At 54.0% G+C, this 11,123-nt stretch overlaps 1 protein-coding gene across 2 annotated transcripts in view; it reads right to left on the bottom strand.

Moving 5' to 3' along the window:
- Positions 1 to 9,163, bottom strand: part of LOC119096066 (growth arrest-specific protein 1) — a 30,436-nt gene extending 21,273 nt beyond the window's left edge. For both annotated transcript variants that reach the window (XM_037218925.1, XM_037218926.1), the window contains exon 1: positions 9,057 to 9,163. The gene's annotated coding sequence lies outside the window, so the exon portion shown is untranslated. The remainder of the gene's footprint in view (positions 1 to 9,056) is intronic.
- Positions 9,164 to 11,123: the final 1,960 nt, after the last annotated feature.

The following is an 11,123-nucleotide window of genomic DNA, read 5'->3' as shown; positions in this document are numbered from 1 at the left end:
TGTGTGCAACGTGAGATGGAAACAGCCCGCTCCCAAAGCATCGAGAGTGTCACGTGCCACACTCGCCATGACTAAACGAGGGGTACTGCTTGCAGGCTTCAGCCGATTCTTCTTTTCCATATCACACAATCTTTCCTTTCAATGCACTCAGTGCCTCAGTCCGTTGCTGCTCACCAGCACACGTTTAACTTATCCACCGTCCACCAACAACACCGACGTGCTCAGACCCCCGACTCCGAGACCACACTCAAAACAACAACCGCCTCTCCTAACGGGAAGGATAGCCAGGGAGAACGGAGAGAAAAGAGCATCTCGTTTACGTCATGACTTAATGCTTCTGGATTGCACGCTGAAATCATTGCAACACAATACAATTGATATCAAAATATATGATGTCACACTAACGTATACATATCAACGTAACAAATTGATTATTTATTGGGTAGAGAATAGGTTTCAATCCTTTTTAATTGTTACCTTTATTAAATCTCCATTAACAGTATAACAGGTATAACAGTGACGTCAAACAATGTCTCACGCATTCGCTTGGGCACGCGGAAATCCACGTCTCTGCGAGTCTCCGGCTCTTGGAGAGGATTTAGCAATGGAGAGAATGCATATTCTCCACCAAGAAATCTGGGCTCAGTACAGGATGAGAACGCGCAAAAAGGGCATTTAATAACAGCCCGCAATTTGTTCCACCACTTTTTAAAGCGTTGCCACCAAATTGTGGTGTGAGTGTTAAGCTAAAGCGGGTGTCTTGTTCTCCGTTGAGCAGAACTTCTGGTTTTGCATTTAAAACATCGCTTTTGAGATTCACCTTTTATCTAAGCTGGGTTTTGCCGATGAATAATTTATGCAAAATCTGTTAGATCCTAGAAAAGCAATATCAGCACCGGGTTTTGACTGACAGTGGGCATGTCGTACAAGACTGCTACTCTGTGCGCGCCATTTTTGTAGCCTTCCGACGGTTTTTTTTTGGAGCCGCGTGCAGGAGGCGTGTCGGGCGGGGATAGTGGGATTGCTTGATGATACAGATAAGCACAATACATAAATTCAGCTTAGCGTCATACGCTGAGAACATAATTGCATCTGACTCAACGTCGGTGAGTTCATATAACGGTGCTAGCTATGAAGGGTTGGCTTGCTCTGAGCGGAGGAAATAATTCCTCCGCCCCTGCTGCATTGTGCTTCGAGCCCCGATTACGCAGCAGCCTGAAGTTCCAAATAGTTTGGTTTTGCACACAGCTTTGTGGAGAGGTGAGCGGAGAAAACCGTTAAACCTCAAGGAATGGTGCAAACCATACTGTCCTTGCATTGTGCCAAATTTCTTCACCAATTTGTGGGAAGAGGCTAGACTCTTGCCCAACTGAATAGGAAACTACACTCCTGGTCCCAAATTACACATATCTAGGTCGGTGGAGGCCTATGTGGGCATCACATTGCGCTAGCACCTGGCCCTTAGGTGAGAGATTGTACATTGGGTGGAAGGCAGTTGCACTAACTGTTATGTCCGAGGTGTTCCCATTTATATAATGTTGGCTTGCATGCCATTTCAATCATCCTTTTTATAATGTGCTCTGGGGAATTATGTAACAGGTGGGCAGCATCTTAAGCATTGATTTCTATCGGTCTTAATTGAGACTCACCTTTAGGGTAGAATTGTCAATGTAAACCCCTTTCAGCCACATAGTATCAAAGAGTAAATCAGGTGTGAACATACACCCAGGAAGAAAGCACTTACTTAGGAAGGTAAAAAAAAATAAAAATTACAAGCAGTCAATCTTCAACGGTCTTCGGTAATCACTGAAACCAGCTAATGCATAATGCTCATTGTCAACTACTCCCAAAGAATGTCCTGCAGTACCAGTTGTGTACACAGTGCAAATTCAACAGGGTTATTCTGTTCTCACTACAATCCGTGATCTAAGAATTTGTATTCTCTCCCAGGAGCCAAAGCCCAATTTCAAACACTGGCCCAAACCAGCGCAACTTGTCATAACGGCAGTACCAACATGCGGCGATCGCCCCGAACGGGGTCCGTCTTGGGTCCACAACAGTATCTGAAACTTGGGTTTTCTTGATGTTTTTAGCCCCAATACATTTTGTTCTCCAGAAATATACACTGGAAAGAATGCCAAAAATTGCTCTCTGTGGGCGACGTCAGATGGAGGCAAGCTATTCCCGCAACTTCGACAGAATCGCGCGCCACACTGACGGCTGAACGACGGATATTGCTTGTGGGTTACAGCCGAATCTCTCTACCATCACACAATTTTTTCCTAGCAATGCATTCTGTGCCCCAGTCCGTTACTGCTCGCCAGCACATGTTTAACCCACCCACCGACCAGCAACGATATCGACGCGCCCATACACTGGGCCCCGAGCCCGTATTCAAAATAACAGCGACGTTTCTTGACGGGCCAGGGAGAAGCGCAGAGAACATCTCGTGCATGGCACGATTCAACGTATCTAGATTGCACGAAAGTTGATACGTTGGTATGGGATGTCACATTTAAATGTACCTCTAAATATGGTGAATTAATTATATATTGATAAATAAATTGTACTTCCTTTTCAATGGCACTTCCATTAAAGTCGCGTTTGAAACTATCAAAAATGGATATTGTACGGAACGTGCAATGGTGACGTCAAACACCATCCCAAACACTCGCTTGGGCACGCGGAAAACCACGGCTCCGCGAGTCTCCGGCTCTTGGGGAGGAATTAGCACTGGAGAGAAGGCATATTCTCCACCAAAAAATCCGAGCTGAATATACATTGAAAATGCACAAAAGGGTCATTAAACAAAATCATATAATTTTTCCTATCGATCTATAGAGCGTCGCCACAGATTATGATCTGAGGATAAAGCTAAAACAGGGTTTCTAAAGCAATATATAAATTTAGCTCCGTGTCATACACTGAGAAAAGTATTGTATCAGACTCAACGCCGGTGAGTAGATGTAGTGATGCTAACTTTGTGCGGCTGGATTGCTTTGTGAGGATGAAATAGTTCCTCCGCCCCTGCTGCGTTGGCCTCCGAGCCCCGATCACGCAGCAGCCTGACGTCCCAGATGGTGTAGCTTTGTACATAACTTTGTGGAGCGGGTGAGCAGAGAAACCTTTTATCCCAAACAAATGGTGCAAACCATGTTCTCCCTCATTTTGGCCAAGCTTTTTCTCAAAGTTGAGGAGGGGCTAGCATCCTATCCAATATAGGGAGCTACACACTTGTTCCTAAATTAAGTACATCTAGGTCAGTAAAAGCCTAAGCGGGTATCACAATGACCCAGAATCTCTCCTCTGGTCGAGAACGATTGTACCTTTGCTAGAATGCAGCTGCTCTAATTACCATGCCCCAGATGCTCCTATTTGTATTATGTCTTGCTTGACATTTCAATCATAAGCTTGGCATTAATTATGTGCTCCGGGGAATGGTGCAACAGGTGCACAACATTTCACGCATCTGCTTTTATCAGCCTGTATTGGGACTAATACCTTTACAATAGCATTATCAACATCCACAACTTTCTGTCAGCCCCATAGCTTAAAAAATACAGTAGGTGTAAGCATAGACTTAGGAAGGAAGCACTTACTTAGAAAGGTAGACAATTTAAGAATCGCAAGCAGCCGTCTTTGGCAATCACTGAGACCAGCTAGAGCATAGTGTTTGCTGTCATCTGCTGCCACAGAATGTCCTTTAGTGCCAGCTGTGAATGCAGCGCAGGTTCACCTGGGTTATTTTGTTCTCACCACAAGCCGTGATTTTAATATTTTTGTTCACCCCCAAGAGCCAAAACCAAATTTCAGACACTGGTCCACAACTACACAGCATTCGGCGTCCAGACAAATCTCCCGCCAAAACGCTGATACCCACAGAACCAGGCGCAAGTGCACAATTTTCCGCATAACTGGCCCGAGAACACCGTTTGGGAAACACCGTTAAATAGATGGGGCTAGGGCCTTGGATCGGGCATCCATTTAACAACACGGACCATACGTTATTTTTGACTTTTTAACTAGATTTCGCGTCAGTCCGACGCGATTCATCTAGTTACACACCTGTGTAAGCACAGTTTTATTCTCATCGGGAAGTGTCTCCCTATGCAAGCCCCGCTGGCCTGAATAAATGTGTTTTTAATACACAGGCCCAAACCACAGTTCTTTGATCCATCTAAAATCACTGGCACCAAACGCGCGGTAAAAAGTGAATAATCTGAATACGAATGCATCAATGCAATGCATTGGTACCGCGATGAAGTGGCCCTACCTCCACCTCCTTGCTTTGATGCATATGGTAAGTAAACGGAGTATGCCGTGGTATCTATAATGCGATCTGAATGGTGCTTGCACTGAAAGCCCTTCAACAAGTTGTCATGTTTTTGCCGCTCATAAATTGCGCTGTCAACTTTAACGGGCAAAATCCATCATGCTCGACAACGGAAATTCGAAACGTCAGATCTTTTATTCAGCACCAAGGCAGAATGGATGGCAGTCATATTTGTCCAAGGTGCCAGGTGCAAGTCCAAACCGTCAGATATGATCCAGTGTCGACCCCAGCCAAGTGTTCCCTCATGCATTAGTACGGTGGCAGCTGGTCCCCGGCAGCCCGAACACACCACACCATTAGCTCCCTGATTGCGCCCCGCGTTATTTTCCGCCGTCATAGCCCAGGCTCTCTCACGTCCCGCCCGCCTCCCACGAGCCCCCTGCTCGGCGCCCGCTTCTCATGTTTCACCGCCGAGGCCCGGGAGCCCGTTAAGGCCGCCGGGCGGCTCGCTCGCCGGCCGCGGCGCGCGGCAGCCGACGCGGGTCACGGGCACGAAGCCGGGGACCGGGACCGGACCTCAGCGAGCGTCACACAGCCGGGCCGAGGGCCACTCGTCAGCGGTTTTGACAAACCTCCTGAGCACGGCTCCAGCCCCTGCACAGCGCTGAAGGCCACTCTTGGTCTGAGTAGTCCTGTCCAACACAGCGGAGATTCACACGGGTGAGACGCTGCCCAGATAGTCATCCGCTGCTGCATGCTGAGTGGTTTGTCGCATGATCTCACTGTCAGGGATCACATGCAAATTCCTGTACGGTTGTCAACGACTTCATTCGACTTCACTCGGCGTTCCCCAGCAGTGCATGCCAGCGCAAATCGCCTTCATTCGCGGGGCGAAAGACGCGGGGAAACGCTCGGCCGCCCCAGAGCAGACCGGTGCATGGTAATTCAAACGCAGACGACCTGCTGTCCCCTCGCGCGCTCTCGAAACTATCCGGGCTCCGGTCGCTGGTCTTGTCCATATTTGCCGCAGAGTCAAGGCCGACGACGGAGTTGCGTCCGCAGTCAAAAGGCGGTAAGTGCATACCAGACGCCACGCGTCCTAAACGGCGCCAAACCAAGATACCGCCGACAGCCCAGGTAGCACCATAACCGGACTATCGGCAGGGAGGGGAGGGACCGTCCGAGTGCTCAGGCGCCGCCCGTCGTTCCCGCTCACGCCGACCCGCTGCGCCGGGCGGCTGCGGTCCTCGCCATAGGTCGTACACGGTCGGGTCACCTTCCGCGGCGTCGTGCGCGGCGCACGCCATGCGGTGGCGCGTCCCACACGACCTCCTGCATGATTTTGCGACGAATGATGTGGGCTTGCAGGTTGGCGTTGCACCGGTTCAGGTCGAATGTAGCTGGCAGGAACCACAACCTCCGCGTCAGTAGTTGTTCGGGATCCAAAGCTGCTTGGTGGTCGGACCGACGTACGAGATCGTCGTCATTGGGGCTATACGACGCACTCAGCTGCTGAGGCTGGATGGCGTCGCCTGCCTCGCACCCTGACAGGACGGGCGGACACAGCAGGAAATCGAACCCCGTTTTCCCAGACGCGCAGTGGTTAAAGCAGACGCACTAACCAATGCACTATCGGCACCCCAACGTACGAGATCGCGGATCTGACATGGTGCTTTTCTAACACACATACACACACATGTCAAAATACAATTGTTATGTTCATCGTCCCTTGCTTGTTACTTTGCCCTCATTGCGGTTCGGATTCATTGATTAATGATTTGGGTTCTGAAGCGTCGTGCCGTAACGATCACATAGCGCAAATCAGATTCAGGTTCATGAGGCTCAGCTACGGAAGTTACAAGGACAAAATCACGAAGTTGCATGACCATATCAGTGATTGTCGTGCTGTTCTTCGCCTTAGTGACCAGACAATCACAACTTGTTTCGCATGTCTACAACCCATCAATTTTCCGCAAAGGAAAGCACCGCCACTTCCCATAAACAAATCCCGGAACTCGCCCCGACGCCGAGACAAGACGGCAAGCTCAGCAAATGTCCAAGCTGTCTGCGTCGCCCATTGGCCCAGGTCAGCGGTGAAGTCCGCGGCCGGACGACCAGACAACTAACTGGCTCAGTGCAGTGCGGCGATGCACCGTACGCCGAAATATGACGAACATCGCATCTATGACGACGAAAATGCGCGTTACACACGTCGAAGAGAAACTACGGCATGCTGCTCTATTCGTCATTTTCTCATTGCTGGAAGTTTTCCTTCGCGCGGCAATAATTCCAGAAACATGTGGGCTTAGCATTGGCATTACGAGGGAAGGGAGCACGCGATATTGATTAATGCTTTCCTGTGATGTACGATTCAAAGCCTTTCGTGTGAACACAATGGAGAACAAATGGCACCATTTCAGTTCCTTCGGATTTATCGAGGTTGAAGAACCGTTCCTTGGAACCCAAAGTCTTCTGTTCATTCCATGCAAAATACAACGGAGACATGCTTCGGGCGCAATCTCTCAAAAACCAAAACAGCTGTGCCTACAAAGCAATCTAAAACCACCCGCTAACACAACGCCTCCTCTAGGCCAGACCATGGGGGACTATCCGGGTCTCCGTGTGCACGTGTCTCACGCACCCCTTAATTATCACGGGGCCGGGCCCCACATCCCTCTGTCGCGCGTCATCACTGTGTCGCTGAGCTGCAAGGTATGGGACGTGCCCAGGCCACGATGGAGAGCTGGCACAGCCCGGGAGAAAAAATACCACTAATTTCGCAAAAAACTGGTAAAGCTGCCACAAGGTCTGCTGCAATGCCTATCGGCATGTAACATCACGCCGACTTGAGCACAGGGCAAAGCGAGCTGCCGTAAAGAAGGCCCAACTTATCGACTAAACAATCAGCCCAGTCAAAGGGAGTGCATCCATCTTGAGCAAAGGAGTGGACATTTTTGGGGCGGGCCGACAAAAGCCAGCGGAGGGCTTATTCCAACACTGGCCTGGCCGGTGGCCACACCTCTGCAGAGTCACCAAGCCGAGACGCCCAGGGCCAATCGACGCCAGGGCATCGGTTCGCTCCGCCGGTGTCAGGTAACGCCGGCTCGAGGCGACGGGCGGGCGAACAGGCGAGGGCGACAGCGGGTCCATCTGAGCCCCGGCACTGGACACAGCCCGTCGCGGAGGCGGCGGGCGAGGGCGGCGGTGGGGACCCGCGTGAGCCCCGGCGTTGGACACAGCCCGTCGCGGAGGCGGCGGGCGAGGGCGGCGGCGGGGGCCCATCTGAGCCCCAGCGCCCGGGGAGGCGAACAGGCGAGGGCGACAGCGGGTCCATCTGAGCCCCGCCACTGGACACAGCCCGCCCAGGCAGCGTCCAGCACGCCGCGCCGGATCCGCCGGGGACAGCGCGGGTTCCGGAGCGGATACGGGATCCCGACAGCACGGGATCCGGAGCAGACAGCGTGGACTGATTTGACGCGGGGCGGGAAGACGGTAAATCAAACTTCTTGGTTCCCTACAGTGTGGAACCCCGAACTTACCCGTCAATCCCGTCCACTGGGACCCTATCCGTACTGTGAGACAATCGTGCACTCCGGAACGATAGTCCGAGATCCGAATTCCCATCAAGTCCGGAAAACGGTGTGGGATCAAGGCAGGGACAACCCAGGATCCGGACTGGGCATCAGCGGCATCGGCACTTCAGCGGGTCGAGAGCCATGACATTTCATCCAATCTGTGATCCCCATACGACAGGCGCAATCGGTGTCCCGGAATCACAGTTGGTGTTCCGGGCACACCTAGGATATCCTGGCCCAGGCACCATACCTGGGGTATCCTGGCCCGGGCACCATACCTCGGATACCCTGGCCCGGGCACCGTACCTGGAATATCCTGGCCCGGGCACCACAGTTCGGATATCTCGGCCCATAAGAAGGAAATTCCGTCTCTACGTTTGTGAATCCCTTTGTGAATCCCTACGCCACTACCAGACATTTCAACCAAGCGCCCTCGTCGACAATCCCGGCATTACAAGCGGAGATCCCGGCACTAGTCAGCACATCCCGGCACTACAACCGAGGATCCCAGTGCCAGTCAGCACAATTCAGCACTACAGTCGGGGATCCCGGCAACGCAGTCGGGGATTCCGGCACTTGTCAGCACCTTTCAGCACTACAGTGGTGGATCCCGGCACTAGTCGGCGCATTTCGGCACTTCACACGGGATCCCGGCAGCAGAGCCGGGGAGACGCCGGCAGTGCTCCCTCGATCTCGGCCGGCCCTCTCCAGGACGCCAGCGCCGAGGGCAGAGCTCCGGTCGGGGATCCCGGCCGCTCCGCCCCAGATCGCGGGAGCCCTCGGCGCGGCGGCCGCTGTTTTTCCGACGCCGGCGCGGGGACGCCGCGCCTCTCCACAACAAACGGGCCGGGCGCGGCCGCTCTCTCGGCGCGGACCACCCACTCGGCCGGCCGCCCACCGGCGTCGTCTAATGCGCCGGCGTCACGCGCCGTGCCGACGACGGCCGCGACACGCAGTCGGGCCGGACCACCCAGCGCGGGGCGGCCGCCGCCGGCGCCGGCGCACGGCCAGCCCGACCGGCGGCGAGTGACGGAGCGATCGGCGGCGCGGCCGCAGCAGAACACCGGCACCGCGCGCCGCCGCCGAGCTCATCACGCGGTGACAAATCGCCGAGCGCGGCCAAACACGCGGGCGGCTGCCAAACACACATGGTGGCTGCCATTGGCCGCAGCGCGGGTAATCCAATCAAACACCATCATCGTACTCACCGAATCACTGTGCAAACACGTCGTGCAAACAGTCGGTGGCGGAGCGCACGCGCGACGCTCCCTCGGTAAACACGGGCGGCCGGCCACTGCGCTGTCAGCCGCGCGCGCGCCCGATCTCCAGGTCTCAATCCGAGCCGCCCGCCGCAGGCAGTGCGTTGGCCGCCGCTCGGCGAGGTACCGCGTGCGACGGCCGTTGGCGGCCGCTTATCCGCGCGCCGGCCCCAGCCGACGGGAACGGTTAAGCTGGGTGCTCTTAGACGCAACGTGTTTGTACCTCTGGCTGTTTAAAGCACAGCTGGGTCGTTACATTAAATTATTTTGTGGAATAATTTGGCGCGAAAATAACAAGCTGCCAACACGCTTGGCTAAGAAAATTAAGTTGTTGATGGTCTCGGCGGGTTGACAGGTTTACTAGTGATGGTATTTCTCCCCGGAGGTACTACAATTGTCTACGCCAATGGGTGGGACGCAGGCGCCCGGACGGCCGCCGGCACTGGCTGCCGGCCGAACCTGGCCTGGCCTTGGCGGCGCTAAGTGTCGCGGCGCGGCGCCACGCACGCGGCACCCGCCGCCCTCGGCCTGGACCGGCGCCGCTTTGTTCTCCCGGCGCGGGACACGGCAGGGGAGGGGTCAGGCAGAGGAGCCCCGTCTTCTGCGGCGCCTGCAGCGGACGGGCAGGCCGCCGCCGCTGCCGCCTTCTCTTCGCACCGCTGCCGTGCGGTGAGGACGTGAGAGCGGGGTTAGATCACGGGCTGCGGCCGCCCGCGGTCTGCGGAAAGGTGCGGTCGGTGTTAGATATGCAAGATTTTAGTGCCGTGGTACCAGGAGCCGGGGCTAAATCAGTGCCGGCGGCGGCTCGGCGAAAGAAAAGCCCCCACGGCCGGGACCTCTCCGGCGCGAAAACATGTTTGCCGGCATCGAGCACATTGATCACCGGCACACCGCGCCGGTATTGGACTACCCTTCCCGGCCCTGCCTCCCCCCCAAACCGCTCACCCAGTACCGGGAGCGGCAAATGTTCATGCACAATTTTGGCCGCCGATGTCAAGTTTCGAGATAAAAGTGCGCAGTGCCACTGTCGGGCTCGTTGGCTCATGTACATATCTGGTGCTGCTCGGCGTGCTGGCCTGTCTGCGAACGTGACGCGCCCGCTACACTTCAAACGCACGACCACAGCGGTCGCCGACACCGACAAGCATCACGCCTTCTCCAAAAGGCTAATGCATCACGGGACTGGTCGTGTCCGTCTCGTTGCCACTGGTGCTGCTCTGACATCCGACACGAACATGGGCTTAGTGCAGCACGAGCTGCAGCTGGCACGAGCCGCCCGGCCACTCCCAGAATATTCGCGTTACGGCTTACGCAAGCGGGCGCTCAGGTATCAGACGTTTGTGTTTTGTTCGCGCCCCTCGCGCTACACGAGGAGTATGTGTCTGTTTTGAAATCACTCGGGAATCTGAATGCAGGAAAGCAAACAAGAAATGTCTTGCTGCCTCTGTCTTGCTCATTTATACGTAATTGAGTTCATCGATTTCAAATGCACCAGGGAACCAACTAAAGCAGAACCAGGAATAGCAGAAACATCAATGACAAAAGGTGATGCTATAGATTACAGCATAAACAACGCGCATAACGCAACGCACGAGTAGTTATGAGCGTTGCACTCGGGGTGGGCGACTCCAAGCGTTACGGTTGCTAAATTAGCTATGAGCTGCAGTGGAGTCGTGATTACGAACATTCAAACTAATAACTGTTCCTTGTCTTCACGTCTGCTATTAATCATTGTAGCTCAAAAGAAACTGCGTGATCTTCTGTGCTTGTGGCATAGAAGTGAGAATCCTGGGAAAGGCTCTCCCAACCTAGGATTATTAGGATCAAGGTCCCCAAATTTTGTGGGAATCGTGACCCTCCAACTTTTCGCGGAAGTTTGGCACTGATCCCATGGCGACGCATGGAAAGAACTGACGCCACTGGGACATTCCAGTCTCCCTGGTGTTTGAACCGTATCAGGATGTGTATTCTTCACGGGCGTCTGTCGCCAACCAAGAGGCATGCATAGCTCCGACT

This window comes from Pollicipes pollicipes, unplaced genomic scaffold (genome assembly GCF_011947565.3).
Source record: "Pollicipes pollicipes isolate AB1234 unplaced genomic scaffold, Ppol_2.1 Scaffold_4219;HRSCAF=4965_pilon_pilon_pilon, whole genome shotgun sequence".
Taxonomy (NCBI): Eukaryota; Metazoa; Arthropoda; class Thecostraca; order Pollicipedomorpha; family Pollicipedidae; genus Pollicipes; species Pollicipes pollicipes.
This window is presented reverse-complemented; position numbering and strand designations above follow the sequence as displayed.